The following is a 20,225-nucleotide window of genomic DNA, read 5'->3' on the forward strand; positions in this document are numbered from 1 at the left end:
CGACCCAGCGAGCTCTGCTGAAAACCCATCCAGCCTCACCTTCTTCACCAGGAACGACCGAGGCATTGTGGCAACACACACGCACAGATACACAAAGACAAAACACGCTCACACACACTCACTTATTCACTTCCAAGTCCAATCTCTTACATACGCAAGCGTACTCTTCATTTATACATGCTTACATTATTATGTTCTCTCTCTCTCACACACAAAAACAGACAAAAAAACGACGAAGACGCACCTCTCAATCTCACACCAAACCTGAGCACAACTTCCTAGTTTTTTTCGCTTTGTTTAGAGTTTTTCAAGTATTCATCTCCTGTTCTTTGCATAGGTTTGTCACAAATTCTCTTTGACACACGCAGTCTCAAGTTCTCAACCTCTCTCAGTCTCAAACACAAAAAATTGCTTGCTTTCTCTCTCTCACCAACCAGAGAGCATAATGCACGTTTTTTGTTCTCTTTACGTTGTACACCAAATCAGACTTGAAGACTTGAAGAATGCCAAGAGTCCAAAAATAAATAAATAAAGTAGTAATAGTGATATCTTAATATAAATGTAAAATATATAAATATATTTCTTTAGCTGCTGGGGAGGAGTTCACTGGAGTTCACACAAAAAAGAGGAGGGGAAAAATTTTGAAATAGAAAAGAAAAATAATGTTCCTTTATTGTGTTGCTGCTCCTCCGGGTCGTTGAGTTCAGCTCGTGGACAGCTCCCTTGGTGTCTCGCGCTCTCAGCACTGGATGGCTCCCTGCACGGCGCGAGACTCCATCCCGGCTCGCTCACTGGTTCCCACGTGCCTATACTGTAAGTACGCCCCCCCCCTCCCCGCGTTGTCCGTCCAGCACCGCCCGCGAGGAGAAACAGCGGGAGAGACAGATTGATGATCAAAACGCTTCCGAAAAGAAAGAAAGAATTAAAGAAAGGTAATACAAACAATCCAGGGAGAAATTCCGAAATTACTTGACACGGTGTATACAAAAATACTCCAGGCTACAATATAACACAGCCCGATATCACTCCTTCCAAAAAAGAGGAGACATAAAAGAAGACAATATTCGGTCGTTATAGGCTCCAAAAATAACACCCAATTCTCCTACAAAATGCATCAAATAATATCCACTACAGAGTGTTGAAAACACTTGGAATACCGGTATTTTTTTCCGCCGTTTTAATTCATCTTTATCTTCCTTCTCTCGTCCTCCTCTCCCCCCTCTCTCTCTCTCTCTCTCTCTCTCTCTCTCTCTCTCTCTCTCTCTCTCTCTCTCTCTCTCTCTCTCTCTCTCTCTCTCTCTCTCGGCGCGTGCAGAGGTGCGGGTCTTTCTGAAGCGCGAGATCAGCTGTTGCGGTTTTATAGCGCCAAGCGCGAGCGAGGGAGAGAGGGAGACCGAGAAAGAGAGAGAGAGAGAGAGAGAGAGAGAGAGAGAGAGAGAGAGAGAGAGAGAGAGAGAGAGAGAGAGAGAGAGAGAGGGGGGGGAGAGAGAATGGGAGACCGAGAGAGAGAGAGAGAGAGAGAGAGAGAGAGAGAGGGGGGGGAGAGAGAGAGAATGGGAGACCGAGAGAGAGAGAATGGGAGACCGAGAAAGAGAGAGAGGTGGAAGTGTTTAATTTTATCCTTTAGAGGAAAAAAGAGCATCATCTGGTCTCGTGGGACCAGCCAGCAAGGATTTTAATGACGTAGTTTAGCGGGCACGCTCTCACTTCCCGTTTCTAAAAAGAGCAGACTCACATTTCTTGTTTTCAAATCACCTCACCAAAAGGATCATTCAAACAATTACTCGTTTTATGCTGTATGGCCTGCATAAAACAGTAAGCTTGTTTCTTTGGCTGATTTCCCAGACATATTTAGACCACCTAAGTGATCATTCAAGAGCATCCAAAAATAAATAGAAAATAATGTCTTTCACAATTATCAAAGGTTGCTTTCTTTTTTTCTTTTTTGATAATAATTTTTTTGTGTGACATTTTTAACAACAACAAACAACAACACAATATCAACATCAACAGTAACAACAACAATAATAATAATAATGTCAAAACAATAAGGAATAATAAATACCGATCTAAACGTAACTAATAAATACAAAATACCAATATACCAATAAAAAAAATAAAAAACACACCACAAACATTAGACAGACATTCCTCCTCCCCCCCATGACTGCCGGATTCCCCAGGACCAACACCCTACCCCCACTCCGCCGGACCGCCGCTACATGGAGCCTTTGACCAACTCGGCCGCCGCAGTCCACATTTCAATAACCGCCTGTCCCACCCGAGCAGTTCAAAGGTTGCTTTCTTTTAGCGTTTTATTATTTGAAAAACAATCATTCAGATTAAATAAAAGCATACATTAACATATCATTTTACAATATACATAATATATATTGTAAACTGCTAATAATAATTTAGCCTTTTTACTGTGTATAGGCCAAGGGCAAGGGCCTGAACCATGTGATTGATTGATTGATTGATTGATTGATTGATTGATTGATTGATTGATTGATTGATTGATTGAAAAGTTTATTAACAGATTGCAGTATGGGTACTGTTACAAAGGATCAGATTAAACCGAATATATATATTTATTGATTGATATATATTGCATAGTATTTGTATATCGTCTGATATCCCTTGTATATTCCTTGTACATATACACGGAATATCCCTTTAGCCCAGACCATAATATTTCATTCTCCTATTGGACAGCGGTCCACAGGCGCCAGAGCCATGCCTCCGGAGTCAGGTTCAAAGTCACCGTCAAGACATGTCTGGACATGCCCGGCCTTGCCCAGGGCTACGAGACAGAAATGAGGTTGGCACTAGATTGTTCGCCGTGCATATAAATATGGTGCAGGTGAATACAGAAGCACTTAGTCAGAAGTCAGAGTTACCCAATAAGTTGAAGCCTCACCCACGATACTCCGTGCGGTGAAGTATGGCCTGTTTGGCCCCAAAATAGAGCATTGAGACCGCGTGCGAATTAATAACTGAATTGTCAGAGTTTGGCGCTATACCGTCGAGTGCGACATATTTCTATTAAGTCAGTAATAGTCTATTTGTGTATAGTGTATCGTGCGGCTAAAGTTCTACAGTGACCAGCATCACCAACGCTTCCTTGTACCAGCTAGAGTGCTTATCCAGGCTGGGCTGCTTTCATGGCGCTTTCACCCGAGGAGACCTAGACGAGAACCGTGTGGACATGTACACTGGATTAATCTACCCGACGACTACATAGCCCTTTGCGGCTGGATTATATTTGTTTTGGTCCTGTGATTTATGGAGCGGAGAATCGCCGACGCCTACACGTGTGGGATTTACCCTGTGAGGAGCCAAGTCGAGTCCGCGCCTCAGAGAGCCTGAGGCCGGCTAGCTTTCTTCACTGTGGAGCTACAGTCTACGGAGAACAGCTGTATTCGTCTGTGGATCAAGAGGCTATTGCACCGTCTCCTGTACTTGGAGTCTCCTTAGTCATCGTTGACCAGACTCTCTACTACCGACAGATCCTCTACCCCTGCTGGCTTACAACCAGGGGGACCCTTCCAGTATCTCCCGCTATATATTACTATTGTACCATAGATATAATTCCCTAAGATTCAGGTTGTATAATTACCTCCTGCGTAACCAGAGAATGGACATTCATTATTGATTTGCCTACGCACATTCCTTTGCCTTACAAGTGCATTCAAAGTATAATAGAGAAGTATTATGTACCTTTTGCTGCAATAAATACTTAAAGACAACTTTGTGTAGAACCGGTTCATTGTGGGAAGTGTTCATTATATTTATATATCATGTACTGTATGGCCAGTAATTAAAGTACATAAAGCGGTAGTGGTTTAATGATACCATACTTATCAATACAGTCAGGGAATTGTACCCCTCAGTTACAATTGGTCCTTCGAGCCGGATGGTAACTAGTGTAATATTAATATAGTGGTATTAATATTGACATGGCCTATGATGAACACTCCACAAAACGGTTCTCCTAAAGTAGATCGCCCGCAGCGTAGACGGCAGACACCTCAGTACTTAGAGGATTACGTTGCCAATATACTACCTAGCTTTCTACAGACGGTAAACGCGGAAAAAGTAGATAGTAAAATTATGTCCGACCCTATCGACCAGTGTGTGTGTGTGTGTGTGTGTGTGTGTGTGTGTGTGTAGCTAAGGTGAAACCTGGGAGTGGAAGAAGGAGAGAAGTGATGAGGAGAGATAGAGAAGAGGAGATTTTTGTCTGTGTGACCCAATGCAACAATTAATGTGACACTTAAATCATATATTCAATCATAACTAATCATATAAATTATAATAGCCATTGTTTAAAGACTAAAAAAAGGTTAGTAACCTACCAATTAATGTGACACTTGAGCCTGTCATACAAGCTAAGAACAGTTGTGTCTGACTCTTTACCTTGAAGAGAGAGATTCAGCTGGTTGAGTTTGCTGAAAATATCAGAGAGGTATCCCACGCAGCCGGGCTACCCAGTCTGCGTCGTCGAACATCGCCACAAGGGGGTGTGTGTGCTCAGACAGAAATGCCCTCACTTCATTGCGCAGCTCAAACAGCCGCTGTAATGTCTTCCCTCGGGATAACCACCGGACGTCGGTGTGAAGCAGGAGCTGTTTATGTTCTGACCTACCGTCTTCACAAAGTGACTGAAACAGTCTATGATTCAAAGGCCTGGACTGTGAATCTGTGATCACTTTTACGGCATCATTCAAAACATCATTTAACTCTGGACTCATTCTACGTCAGGGTTTACCTTTTTTAACGTGTGCCATTAATCCATTTACTCTACCGGTCATCGCCGCAGCGCCGTCTGTGCACACATGAGAGCAGTATTTCCAATCCAGCTTGTGTTGAGAGAAAAAATTGTCAATAACGTTAAAAACGTCCAGTACAGTAGTTCTCCCCGTGAGTTTCTTGCAAAACAGAATGTGCTCGTTCATCTCCAAAGTGTCTTTGTAATGCACAAACGCAATCAGTTGTGCTTCCCCACTGACATCCGTCGATTCATCCAACTGCAAAGCGAACATATATGCTTTACATTGTTTCTGGATGAACCAGCTCGACTCAGCCATTGATCCATAATGATTTTTATCTCAATAAACACCAGCGCATTCACTTGATAGGATGTTGTTTTGCTAGCCAGTGCGCCACTACAATGATGATAATTCAGAGTTTTGTTTTTCTTCAATGAACACCTGACAGCTGACAGACAGTCCGGCGCCGGCGGGCGGGAAGCTGAACTCAGCGCCAATAATAATATAATTATAGCCAGCAAATGATTACTTAATTTGAATGCCCACAATTTTGGTTACATTATTACAGATTATGCATTATTCATTATGTGGGTACAGTTTTCCTGTACAATTTCTAATAAAAAAAAATAATTTTCTTTTTTTTTTTCTTTTTTTTTTTACTTTTCAAAATCTTTTCACGTACCACCTGGGGACCACCCACGTACCACTAGTGGTACGCGTACCACCGGTTGGGAAACACTGCACTAGATGACCTGTCTATCAAGGTACAATCCCTGGTAGGGATGCTGGGGGCGCAAAGAGAAAAGGGTATGCACGAACTGTACGCGAACTCTAATGTCGAGAGGATTTTAGAGAAGCTTCCGCCCGCCCGACAAGAGCGCTTCAGGCGGCAAAGAGACCACCGTGATCCTAACGGTCCCGAGCCATCCCTCCTAGACCTAGCCGACTTCCTGGCGAGAGAAGTCAACAGCCTACGGATGGATACGTTCATGCGGAGCACCCCAAGCTCCAGAGAGGGACCTAGGAGAGCAAATGATGGCCGAAGATTGGTGACCGTCATGCACCAATCAGAATCAGTACCGAGCAGCAAGAACCACAGTACCCCCTCGATGAAAGAGAAGTGGAAGATGGTGTGCCCGTACTGCGAAAAGGAACACTGGTTGTCACAATGTGACACGTTCAAGAAGATGACCGCCGACGAGGTGAGTCAATGGATAAAGTCCAACCGACGCTGTTACCGATGTGCGCGCAGTCACATGGCAGCCGATTGCCGCTTAAAGAAGAGGTGTAGTCGGTGTGACGGAGCCCACCTAGATGTCCTACACGACAGTAACAGAAGAAAGCCTGCACCCTCAAGCAGCACAAAGGCAAGTGTTATGTACATTGACCCCGCCAGCAGCGGGGGCGCCCGGGTGCTCTTAAAGGTGGTCCGCGTAACACTGAGTTACCAAGATAAGGTCATGGACACTTACGCCGTCCTTGACGACGGGTCAGAGAAGACCCTTCTCCTCGCGTCCGCTGCGGCCCAGCTAGGGCTGCGGGGGAGCGAAAACCAGATGACGATTCGGACAATAAGAAGAGATCTAAAGACGATAAAGGGCGAGAATGTCTCCTTCACTATCGCAGCAAGCGGGCAGCCAGAGAGACGGTATAGGATTACTAATGCTTTCACCAGCCAAAAAATAGGCCTGTCGCAGTACACCTACCCCATCGCCAAGCTGATGGATAAATATGTGCACCTGCGTCAACTACCTATACCGCTCATAGACGGTGCCACCCCGACCCTGCTGATAGGCTCCGACCATGCAGACCTCATCGTCCCGATAGACCGGGTCCACACAGGGCCCAGAGGCTGTCCTGCAGCAGTCGAGACCCGCCTAGGATGGACATTACAAGGCCCCCTCGCTAAGTCTCTTAACCGAACAGCAGCCACTAACTGCCTCCACTCCAGAGTGACAGAAGAAGACACCACCCTCCTACAGCATGTCGAGAGGCTATGGACACTAGAGACAATGCCCTTTAAGAACGAAAAGAAAGACATTCGTTCCAAGGAAGACATTTACGCTATAGCCCTCCTCGAGCAAGGGACAAAGAGAGTCAAAGTCAACGGAGTGATGAGATACGCAACTCCACTCCTGAGGCGAGAGGGTATGCCTACCTTCCACGCCCCAAAAGAAGCGACGGAGCGGTATCTATTGAACACAGAGCGGCGCCTAGCCAGAGACCCCGCTCAAGAGACTGTGTACCGCGCTGAGATTAACAAGCTAATCACAGCGGGACACATAAAGAAAATTGACATTAAAGAGGCCGATCAGACGACCGAATCATGGTACGTGCCGCACCACAAAGTCCACCACAACGGCAAGGATCGTATTGTGTTCAACTGCAGCTACCAGATCGGATCACAAAATCTGAATAAAGAGCTCTTGCCCGGCCCAACACTCGGCCCCTCTCTACTAGGCGTGTTACTACGTTTCCGCCAAGACAAGGTGGCCATCAGCGGCGACATCAAAGGGATGTTCCTGCAGGTGAGACTAGTGGAGGAGGACAAGCCCCTGCTGCGGTTCCTATGGAGAGAGAGGATCGGGGATGAGCAACCAGCCATCTATCAATGGGAAGTCCTCCCTTTCGGAACCACATGCAGCCCATGCTGTGCTACGTTTGCACTGCAAAAACACGTCGCAGAGGACCCAGCAGCTGATGAAGAGGTCCGACAAAGTGTAGGAAATAGTTTCTACGTGGACAACTGTCTGCAAAGCGTCTCGACGCCAGAAGAAGCCGAGGCCCTTCTACTCAAGCTCCGCGCCTCCCTGATCAAAGGCGGCTTTGATCTCAGGCAGTGGGCCAGCAGCGACCCGCAAGTATTGCGCAGCCTCTCCCCCGAGGACAAGGCAGCAAGCAGCGAGACCTGGATGGCGACCATCCCAGGAGAAGCCCAAGAAATGACATTAGGACTAGTCTGGCGCTTCAAAACAGACTCGCTCCATTATAAACACACACCCCTGACCAAGGAGCAGGGAAGGTCGACTGCACTACCGACCACCAGACGGAGTGTATACAGAACACTCGCCAGACAATATGACCCGTTGGGATGTATTCTACCTTACACCACCAGGGCAAAGATGATTGTAAGAGCGTTATGGGACAAGGACCAGGGCTGGGACGACCCCATACCCGAACATCTTGCATCCACATGGAGAGAGTGGGAGACGGAACTCACTCCCAGGTGTCAACATACGCCGCAGCTACTTCCCACCCACAGTGAGGCCGGAGACGTGCCAGATGGACCTGCACGTCTTCAGCGACGCCTCCGAAGTAGCCTACGGTTCGGTGGCCTACTTGCGTGCGACATTACAGCAGCTGACTACGAAGAAGCAGAACTTCTTCTACTACAACGAGCCCAGAGAGACTCGTTCCCCGATGAGCTAGACTGTCTACAGGGAGCAAAGCCCGTCCCATCAGACAGCAGACTGCTCCACCTAGCCCCGAGAGCGACGCCCATGGTCTCATCAGAGTGGGTGGTCGTCTGCGGAGAGCTCCAGACTTACCGGATGACGTCAAGTACCCGATAGTCTTAAACAGCCGACACAAGGTCACAGAGCTGATCATAAAGAAATACGACGAGGATGTGCATCACGCCGGGGCAGAGAGAGTCTTCGCGGAGATCAGACGTCGTTATTGGATAATGCAAGGGAGAGAAGCAGTGCGGCGCTTCCAGCGAACCTGTCTAGACTGTCGTAAGTGGCGAGCGCAGCCCAGTATACCCCGGATGGCTGACCTACCTCCCTGTCGCCTCCGACTCGGCGACAAGCCTTTTCACTCCACCGGTATGGACTGTTTCGGCCCGCTGTATATAAAGAAAGGAAGAGGAACCGATAAGCGGTGGGGTATTGTATTCAAATGCATGACCACCCGAGCGATGCATATAGAACTCCTTCCAACCATGAGCACAGACTCATTCCTTATGGCCTTCCGAAGATTCACATCGCGGAAAGGCAAACCGTCTATATTATTGTCTGATCACGGGACAAACTTCAAAGGCGGAGAAAGAGAGCTGAGAGAGAGCTTCCAAGCTATGGGCCCAGAACTTAAGACCCACCTCGCTCCATCCCAGATTGACTTCCAGTTTAATCCCCCGAACGCACCTCACTTCGGTGGAACTTGGGAACGAGAAGTACGTTCAATAAAGACAGCCCTGTACGCCGTGCTTGGGGCCCAGACCGTGGCAGAAGAAGTCCTAATGACAGTCCTCACGGAGATCGAGGGAGTATTGAACTCAAAGCCCCTCGGTTACGTCTCAAGTGATGTAGCAGATGTCGACCCAGTCACCCCCAACACACTCTTGATGGGGCGGCTGGACCCCGCGCTACCACAGACAATGTACAGGCCTGAAGAAGCGAACGGCCGAAGAATGTGGAGGTACAGTCAAGTATTGGCTGACAAGTTTTGGAACAGCTTCCTACTCCACTATCTACCGTCTCTACAGACCCGCCAGAAATGGGTGAAAGAGAGAGACAATTTGACAGAAGGAACAGTCGTCATGATTATCGACCAGTCACTACCCCGAGCTATGTGGCCGGCTGGCCGCGTAAGCAAAGTGATCACCGGTGCCGACGGAAAGGTCCGAGCAGCCGAAGTGCTCGTCCAAGGACGGATCTACACCCGACCCGTGGCGAGGCTAATAGAACTGCCAAGGCTCCCCGATACTATCGATGACGACCATGACCCCATGACTTTGTGAACTGCCCGACCCCTCACAACAGACATTGAGTAGTGGACAGTGCGGTTAATCTGTCTCTGCTTAGCTAATTAGGTGGGACTAATTAGGGGGCGGCTGTTACAAAGGATCAGATTAAACCGAATATATATATTTATTGATTGATATATATTGCATAGTATTTGTATATCGTCTGATATCCCTTGTATATTCCTTGTACATATACACGGAATATCCCTTTAGCCCAGACCATAATATTTCATTCTCCTATTGGACAGCGGTCCACAGGCGCCAGAGCCATGCCTCCGGAGTCAGGTTCAAAGTCACCGTCAAGACATGTCTGGACATGCCCGGCCTTGCCCAGGGCTACGAGACAGAAATGAGGTTGGCACTAGATTGTTCGCCGTGCATATAAATATGGCGCAGGTGAATACAGAAGCACTTAGTCAGAAGTCAGAGTTACCCAATAAGTTGAAGCCTCACCCACGATACTCCGTGCGGTGAAGTATGGCCTGTTTGGCCCCAAAATAGAGCATTGAGACCGCGTGCGAATTAATAACTGAATTGTCAGAGTTTGGCGCTATACCGTCGAGTGCGACATATTTCTATTAAGTCAGTAATAGTCTATTTGTGTATAGTGTATCGTGCGGCTAAAGTTCTACAGTGACCAGCATCACCAACGCTTCCTCGTACCAGCTAGAGTGCTTATCCAGGCTGGGCTGCTTTCATGGCGCTTTCACCCGAGGAGACCTAGACGAGAACCGTGTGGACATGTACACTGGATTAATCTACCCGACGACTACATAGCCCTTTGCGGCTGGATTATATTTGTTTTGGTCCTGTGATTTATGGAGCGGAGAATCGCCGACACCTACACGTGTGGGATTTACCCTGTGAGGAGCCAAGTCGAGTCCGCGCCTCAGAGAGCCTGAGGCCGGCTAGCTTTCTTCACTGTGGAGCTACAGTCTACGGAGAACAGCTGTATTCGTCTGTGGATCAAGAGGCTATTGCACCGTCTCCTGTACTTGGAGTCTCCTTAGTCATCGTTGACCAGACTCTCTACTACCGACAGATCCTCTACCCCTGCTGGCTTACAACCAGGGGGACCCTTCCAGTATCTCCCGCTATATATTACTAGTGTACCATAGATATAATTCCCTAAGATTCAGGTTGTATAATTACCTCCTGCGTAACCAGAGAATGGACATTCATTATTGATTTGCCTACGCACATTCCTTTGCCTTACAAGTGCATTCAAAGTATAATAGAGAAGTATTATGTACCTTTTGCTGCAATAAATACTTAAAGACAACTTTGTGTAGAACCGGTTCATTGTGGGAAGTGTTCATTATATTTATATATCATGTACTGTATGGCCAGTAATTAAAGTACATAAAGCGGTAGTGGTTTAATGATACCATACTTATCAATACAGTCAGGGAATTGTACCCCTCAGTTACAGGTACAGTACAGTACAGCTCAATACATACAATTGTTAAGAGGATGCAGACATGAGAAAGACTTTCGTCTTGTTTCCATCAGGGTCCCCCATTTTCAATTCATCATATGACACACACAACATACAGATAGACAGTACTGCTACATCTATACATTTATGACATACCAGATTTGCAAATACAGTACTGTTTGTGATACTAAAAAAATCCAGAAAAAGAGTGTATATACATTTGACATAGAAACTGTGCATTGGAGGAGGTTGGGTAGGTGGGGTGGGGCTGTACATTGGAGGTGGGGGGGGGGGGGGGGGGGTTGGGTAGGGGACACACACACACTGTACATTGGAATACTGACATACATTTGACATAGACTGTACATTGGAGGAGGTTGGGTAGGTGGGGTGGGGTTGGGTGGGGCTGTACATTGGAATACTGACAAAGCCATGCTTGGTCTTTATTGTACAACTGGGTTAGGACATTTGTAGGGGCCAGTTTCGAATTGCATTCTCCCGTAGGTGTTCTTTGAGAGTGTTTTTGAAGGTGGGTAGTGATTCACATTCCTTTACAGCTTTGGGTAGTGCGTTCCACATTGATGTGGCATAATTGCGAAACGTGTTTAGTCCCTTGTTTGAGCCGAATCTGGGTTTTACATGATTTGTGGAGCTCCCTCTGGTGTTGTGATCGTGGTATTCACTGACCTTTGGGAAGTATTTTGACATGTACATGGGTACCTTGGTCGTGTAGTGTATCTTGTAGACCAGGCCCATTGCAAGTTGCTGTACTCTGTCGTCTATAAGCCATCCTAGGTTGGCAAAGTGTGCAGGGGTGAGGTGGTTTTCTAGGAGTCAGGTCAAGCAGTAGTCTGACTAGTTTGTTTTGAGATGTTTGTAATTTGGTTTTTAGTGCCTTTGAGGTGCTTTGGTACCATGAGGTGCAAGCGTAGTCGTAGTACCCTTGAATGAGTGCTCCTGCCAGAGTCTTCAGGGTATTCTTGTTTACCAGAGAGGATATCCGGTACAAGAATCGAGTTCGTTGGTTGACTTTTTTTATTACATTGGATGCCATTTTGTCACAGGAAAGATTAGCCTCTAGGATGGAACCCAGGTAAGTAATTTCATCTTTCCTTGTGACAATATTGTCACCCACTGTAACTGAGAAGCCGTCGGTCTTGCTGAGTTTGTTATTTGAACCGAAGAGAATGGACTCTGTTTTGCCCATGTGTAATAATTGTTTGTTGTCGGCTAACCATATGCAGATTTTGCCTAGTTCCGAGCTGAGGGTTTTTTCAACCTGTAACTTGTTCTTGTCAGAGACCAGCAGGGCTGAGTTGTCCGCAAACAGGAACAAGTTGCAGTCACAAGCTGACGACATGTCATTTGCATAAATTAGGAACAGTAGTGGTCCTAGTATGCTTCCTTGTGGAACACCACAGTTCACTGTGAGGGGGGGGGGGGGGGGGGGGATAGGGTACCGTTTACCTCCACCATCTGTTCTCTCCCCTCCAGGTAGGATTGTATCCAGCTCACTGATAAACTATCAAAACCAATTGCTTTTAGCTTGTCAATCAGAATGGTGTGATTGACAGTGTCGAAGGCCTTTTGTAGGTCTAGCATGACCATGCCGCAGTATTTGCCCGTGTCCACCTCTTGCTTGATGTGGTCGTTCAAATAGAGAAGGCATGTGTCAGTGGAGTGGGATGTTCTGAAGCCAGATTGGAATTCGTAGATTAGATTTTTTTCCGCAAGGTACTTTTCGACCTGTTCGTATACTATTTTTTCCATGACTTTCGAGATGGATGTAAGGATAGAAACAGGGCGGTAGTTGCCTGGGTCTAATTTGGTGCCCTTTTTGTGCAGGGGTGTTACTCTCGCTATTTTGAAGTCCTTGGGGACGTGTCCCTGTTTTATGGAGAGGTTTATTATGTGTGTGATGACTGGGGTGATGGCGGCTGCTGAGTCTCTGAGGAATTTGGAGGGGATGTTGTCATGGCCAGTGGCCTTGTTCGGTTGGAGGGCGCTCAGTTTATTGAGTACCTCATCTGTAGTTACCATTTCCAGTTTGAAATCGTCTTTGTGGACGCCTAGGTTCTTGTAGTATGCTACTATGTGTTCTACTCCATACTGCCCTGAGTGGGAGGGTAGTTTGTTTACCAGTGTTGTGGCTATGTTTGTGAAGAAAGTGTTTAAGTAATTGGCTATATCCAGTTTGTCTGTGATGAGCGTGTTGTCCGTCTTTATGTTTATGTTTGAGAACCTGGTTTTAAGTTTTTTACTGCAGCCTAGTTGATTATTGAGTAATTTCCAAAGTTCACATGGTTTATTTTAGTTTTCCTCAGTTTTGTCATTGATGACATTTTTTTTTTGCAGTTTTTATCATGGAGTTTACGTCATGTAGCGTTGGTCTGTCTGTATGTCAGTCCCCACAGAACTGATGATTTCACTGACATTATACACTGAAAAGTGGACCAATCAGAGCTGATGATTTCACTGACATCACATACTGAAACTAGCCCTAAGAGCTTTAAGTGTCTGTAAACTGGCCTACAAATAGTCAAATGCATATAATTATCATATCAAATGTGTGTCATCATATTAAGCATCCACCAACATTTCAATAAAAAAAATTTTATAACAATTTATGAACCCCAGCTCAAAAACATCTAATTTGGCTGCCCTCAGGATTGATCAGATCACGGTTGACAGATCCATTTTCCCATACACTAATCTATCAAATGGAGCCCATACTAGTTAGAAATCTTGACTAATAACTAGCAAACTAGGTTAGACCACCAAAATACAGTTTTTGTAGCCAATGAAATTCTGGAAACAACGATATTGTTATGACTGGGCCAGCATTGCGCGCTTCCCAATGGGGGTGAGGCTGAGCCAAGCAATTGGCTTCACACACCTGAGGATGGTTGCAATCAGCTCGTCGGGAGAGTTTAAGTAAGCAGACTGCCATCCACTCGTTGCCAGTTTGTATCGTGTCTCCGGTGAGGAATGTCATGCCATGTCGTGTTTTCTGCCTGGAGGTCCTGTGTTCCCGGGGGGAATTCCTGTTGCTATCTCTGTCATTGCTTTCCTGGTTCCTATTGCCCGTCTGCAATTTTGCCCGATGAGTCTTGGATTCCCTGAACTGTCTCACGTATCTTCGTTACTGGACTCTGCTCTATTGCCTTCGGGCTTGTTTACTTTAATCCTTTGAAGAGTCGTTTGGAAATTCTACGTTACTGGACGCTGCTCTATCTCCTTCAGGCTTATTGACATTCACCCTTAAAGGGGACTTTCTGAATTACCTCGTTTACTGGACTCTGTTTTTCGCCTACGGGTTGTTTTCATTTTTACCCAATCACGTATGTATACGTGATTGGGAGCCAGCGCTTGACGGCCAATCGCGTATACGTTTTTAACTCGTTATTTCATCATAATTCATCGGGGCAGCCTGTGCATACTGTTCTGAATGTGTCTGAGCTGGCAGACGGTCAATACCGCCCTCTAACGCCTTCGGCCGCTATTGCACTCCATTTGAAACTATGTAGTTTTGTTTTCTGGGCCGAGCTGAGCCGGGCGGGGTTTAAATACTCCGGCGAGGCAAGCCCTTACAAGAATCAAGAATCAGAATCAAGAGGTTTATTTGTCACATACATACCAGGGCATACAGTGAAATGCGGGTGGTCTTGCCCGCATTGATTGTGCAAAATACAATAATAAAATAGGCATAGAAAAAAATAAACATAGACAAAAATAAAATAGGTAAGACACAAGATATGCATGGTAAAAAAAGACATGCTGAGTTCCTGAGAAACTGGTTCCTATATACACTACTATACTATATACAATTTACAATTTTAACTCTTAATGTGTCTAAACTATACTATTAGTACCTCCTTCCTTTAAAGTGACTTTCTGTTTTTATAAAGTGAAATTTATACGATACATCTATGAGGCTGCCCCCCCCCCCCCCCCCCCCCCCCTCCTTCATTATGCAATGCTGGAGAACGTGGCACGGACTCCCGCAACCAGTACTTGGAATGGCGATCAGATAATTGGATACTTTTTTTTGCATTACATCAGAGACAAGGTAAGAACACTATATATCCAATCTTGCGTTGATCTGATATTTTTTTCTCCCGCGATCGAAGCTGTCTGTGTGGACTCTGTGTGTGCTGTTTACCGTTGGTGGCGGTGGGGGGAGGGAGGGGGGAGCGCCCCGCTACAAGCCTATTTCATGGGTGCATGAGGAGACATAATAACGATAATCTAGCGTTGATTTCAGGAAGATTCGATAATCATGAAAAAACAATCTGTTTTGTGCATGTTGACTGGAAGCAACTCACTGACAATCGATGGGTGTATTAGATCCATAGCTATAACTCTGTCATAACTCTGTCAGGATCTATGGGTAACAGTACTGTATATTTGAATACCGTTTATGTCACAAATGTATCAGTACTAAATACCTGTATGTCCCTATGCCATAAATGTCATGTATGTTGTGTATGTCATAAATGTCACTATGCATTGAAAATGGGGGACCCTGATGTAAACAAGACAAACGTCTTTCTCTGGTCTGCATCCCCTTAACAATTGTGTGTATTGAGCCGTAGGCTACTGTATTGTACCCATTCTGCAATCTGTTCAATAAAGTTTTCATTCATTCATTCATTCATTCATTCATTCATTCATTCATTCATTCATTCATTCATTCATTCATTCATTCATTCATTATATATTATATTGCACTCGCAAGTGTGGCTTTCTCCCCATTGAACAAAGCACTGGCGTTCTACCCAGAAGGTAAACAGCGACCCCTGGCCGTGAATGTGTTCAAGGGGAAGTGTTGCATTTTTCTGTATATAATAAATTACGCCCTTTTTTGGCCATTTTGGATAAACATACCTATACATACTATTAGAAAAACATGTGTAACACACTAATTTCCTGTGGTATTGTTATCAACTTTGGACCTGTACTAGATAAGACTTCAGGCTATTGAAGGATGTCTATGTTTTTCAATGTGTATATAATGTATATATATCGGTGGGTGACAGCATCTACTCAGACTGATCTATAGATCTTAAAAGTAGGGCAGTCAGTTCTGTGTCTCCACGGTAGCAAGCAGAGCCCAGTGCTCCGAAGTCATTCGGCAGCCTGTACCATAAACAAACGAGATAAGCACTGAGAGCAGGCAGGGTTGTTGGTCAGAGAGAGAGCTATGGGGAGAGTTTAACATCACCGTTGCTATAGTGATTTGGGTTAAAGAAGACAGCGTGTCACATAGTAACGAGACGAGGGGGCGGGTTTAGCCATTGCTAAGGACTATAGTTTATAGCTGTGAGTTTCTGGCAGTGTAGGTTAGAGATACGAACCACACAGAAGAGCGGACACGTTGATCAGAGACTTTCATCCCTCTTCACCCTCGCTGGGTGGGGGAGGGGAGTGACACATCATCACTAGCTTCAGCTAACAGGAAATGGTGGTTTGGCTAACAACGAGGCCCGAACCATTGGAAGAGACGATGGAGAAGAGAATTAAGACTGAACAATGACAATACAGAACGGGGTTACATCTGATTACGAGGCTTTGTTTATGGATAAACAACGTTTTACAAGAAAGGTATCACGTTGCCAGTGTCGAATTCTTATGATTACGGATTGCATATAAGGGGGATGACCACGATGTACAGCCAGTATGAGAAGGTCGAGAGATAAACACAACGCAGAAACTACACGAACACAGATGAAGAGGTGATACTGGCTGATTATGGTCGAAATCTAACACTATGGACCCTTTGTGTTTTCCAGCTAATACCTCTCAGCTGGAACCTGTAAGAGGCATCTGTTTGCAAAATAATTGAGACATAAGTAAAAAAAGATAAAAAATATATAATAATACTTTATTTCAGTGTGTTCAAATCAAATTTATTTATAGGGCCCAACAACACACGTTAATGTCCCCATGGGCCGTACAGATCTTCTTTAAACAAGTCAAGAAGAAAACATAACAATAAGTCAAGAACAGAACAAGAACACCATAAGGTGCAAACATTTTTAGATGGATGCAAATAAATGAAAGAATGCAAGCACTCCCAGACATACCCCACGCGAAGGTAAGGAAAAACTCACTAAAACCTAACAATAGGGGAAAAAAAGCTCCACAGGCAGTGTGGAGGAGAGAAACCTTAGAAGGGCCATTCAAGGGGGGATCTCCCTTCTTAGATGTTGGTGATAGTAGTGTTGCAGACGGACAGTTGGTAAGCATGCACTCATGTGTGTAGTGGAACACAGATGAGTGCATGCAATAGCAACTGTACATTTTGAAAAATTAAAGATAGAGCTAATAGCGATAGCAACTGAACATTTTGAAAGATTAAAGATAGAGCTGATAGCAATCTATTTGAGGCACAGGGGCGGCGCAAAGAGGGTCACGTCCTCCCCGTCTTAGTCAAGGGACATTTAACACTCCGGTCGTTGCTCAGGGACAGCCGGAGACAGGGAGATAGGGGCGGCGCAGAGAGGGTCACGAACTCCCCGAGATCATCGCGGGACATCCGGCACTCCGGTCACCACTACGAGACCTCCGGAGACAGGGGGGCACGCAGAGGGGGTCGCAACCTCCCGGCCTTCGTCACGGGACGTCCAACACTCCGGTCAACACTCCAGGACAGCAAGTCATAGGGAGACAGGGAGACGGGACAGGCGTTAGACGGCTCATGAGATTGTAGTAGGCGGACATAGCAATAGATACAAGTGGTAGGCATATATGTGAAAGGAGTAGATATATGAAGTAGGCGTATTATGTGAATAGAAATGGAAGTACTTAACCCAGCAATGAAACCGCATTGACTGTTAATCTGTTAACAGTCTGTTAATACTGTTAATCAGTTGACAGGACCACGGACAGACGGCGGTGAATAACTGATCCAAGGCCTCGGAGGTGCATGTAGAGCAGTCACTACAATCTTGGCCAAGACCCCGAGGCATCCATCACCTTAGTCAGCGCCAGGAGACGGGCACTCAGAGAGAAGGGGGGGGGAAGAGGGGGGGGGGGAAGAGTTAGAGAGTTCCCATGTTTGTGGTGCTGCAAAGGAGCAGACATGTAGTACCCTGTAGTGCCATGTAGTACCATGTAGTACCCCGTAGTGCCATGTAGTACCCTATAGTACCCTGTAGTGCCATGTAGTGCCATGTAGTACCATGTAGTACCCTGTAGTACCCTGTAGTACCCTGTAGTGTCATGTAGTACCCTGTAGTGCCCTGTGGTACCCTGTAGTGCCACGTAGAGCCATGTAGAGCCATGTAGAACCCTGTAGTGCCATGTAGTACCATGTAGTACCATGTAGTACCATGTAGTACCCTGTACCCTAACTAAACTACCCTGTAGTAAACTACCCAGTGGTACCATGTAGTACCCTGTACCATAACTAAACTACACAGATTAATCTAAAGGTCAGTCCCCGACCAGGTGAGATCAGGGTAGGTTGAAGGAGAGAGAGAAAAGATGAGTCTTAAGCAGGGATTTAAAAGCTTCGACAGAGCAGGCGCCCCTGATGACGGCAGGTTCAATCAATCAATATTTATAGAGCACATTTAAACATAACACATGTCAACCAAAGTGCTGTACAGAGGGTAGATACACATAGATACATCTAGAGTAGACAACATCTAGACTACAATCACATCTCAGTTATACAGGAGGACACACAAGCAAACAGGGCATGAGTCAGTGTGAATCGGGAAATGCTAATGAGTAGAAGTGGGTTTTGAGTCTAGATATGAAGGCATCTATTGAGGGGGCAAGCCTAATGGAGGTGGGGATGCTGTTCCACAGTTCAGGGGCTGTGACAGCAAAGGCACGGCCCCCCCTGAGCTTAAGGTTAGACCTCCGGACTGTCAGGAGCCTCTGATCGGCTGACCTGAGGGACCTGGTGTTGGAATAGGGTGATAGGAGGTCAGATGTAGGAGGGGGGCTGACCATTAAGGGCTTTAAAAACGAACAGGAGAACCTTAAAATGTATTCTGTAGCATACTGGAAGCCAATGAAGGGAGGAAAGGACAGGGGTGATGTGGTCTCTCTTACGGGTTCCGGTCAACAGTCTGGCAGCAGAGTTTTGTACTAGCGGTAGGTGGGACAGGGAAGACTGGTTGATATATAGAGAGAGTTGCAGTAGTCTAATCCAGACAAGATGAAAGAGTGGATAACTCTCTGAAGCTCTGCAGGGGAGAGAATGGCTTTGAGCTTAGCAATGGTGCATAATTGGAAAAAACATGCCTTCTGAATTCACTTGTCTGTCAAATTTAAATTGGGGATACAAAATTACTTGACCAGGGTGGACAGGTTGCCTAGACTGTTGGTAAGGGTGGTGACAGTGTCTGGGGGACCGAAGAGGATTATTTCACATTTGTTTTCATTGAGTTGTAAAATGTTTTGTGCCATCCAACATTTAATGTCATCAAGGCAGGACATGAGACTGTTGAGTAAAGACTGGTTGTTGGGTTTCAGAGAGACATAAAGTTGTGTGTCGTCAGCATAACAATGAAAGGAGATGTGCATCTGAATGATTAAACCAATGGATAGCATGTAGAGAGAGAACAGAATCGGGCCAAGGATGGACCCTTGCGGGACCCCACAGGAGAGGGAGGCTGAGGGGGAGGAGCAGTTGGTAATGTTGACAGCAAAGCTTCTATTTGTAATATAGGAGGAGAACCATGCTAGTGCAGTGCCACTGACACCAACAACATGTTGGAGATGATCTAGTAAAATGTTGTGTACAACAGTGTCGAAAGCTGCACTGAGGTCAAGCAGCATCAAAACAGAGCAGTCACGGTTGTCAGCGGCGAGGAGTAGGTCACTCGAAACTTTAAGGAGGGCTGTTTCTGTGCTATAGCCAGTCCTAAACCCTGACATGAAATGTCTCCAGGATGTTGTTCTGGTGCAGGTAGGGAGACAATTGGCGCAGAACAACCTTTTCAAGTATCTTTGATAAAAAAGGAAGCTTGGAAATAGGCCTGTAATTAGTGTGCTGGATGGGGTCAAGGTTTGTTTTTTTCAATAAGGGCTGGACTACTGCATGTTTAAAGCAGGGAGCTGTTAACCCTTTCACTGCCGCACTACCAAACGGTTAACCCTTTTACTGCGACAATACACAGATGGTAAACCCTTTTACAGCCACTCGACAGCAGGTCGGTAGTGTGATAGTAAAGGGTTAACCTTCTGTAGTGTGGCAGTGAAAGGGTTAATGATGGAGAGGATGCTGGGACCGGTTGTGTGAAAAACCTGT

Source organism: Notolepis coatsorum (genome assembly GCF_963971535.1).
Source record: "Notolepis coatsorum genome assembly, chromosome: 4".
In the NCBI taxonomy this organism is placed as follows: Eukaryota; Metazoa; Chordata; class Actinopteri; order Aulopiformes; family Paralepididae; genus Notolepis; species Notolepis coatsorum.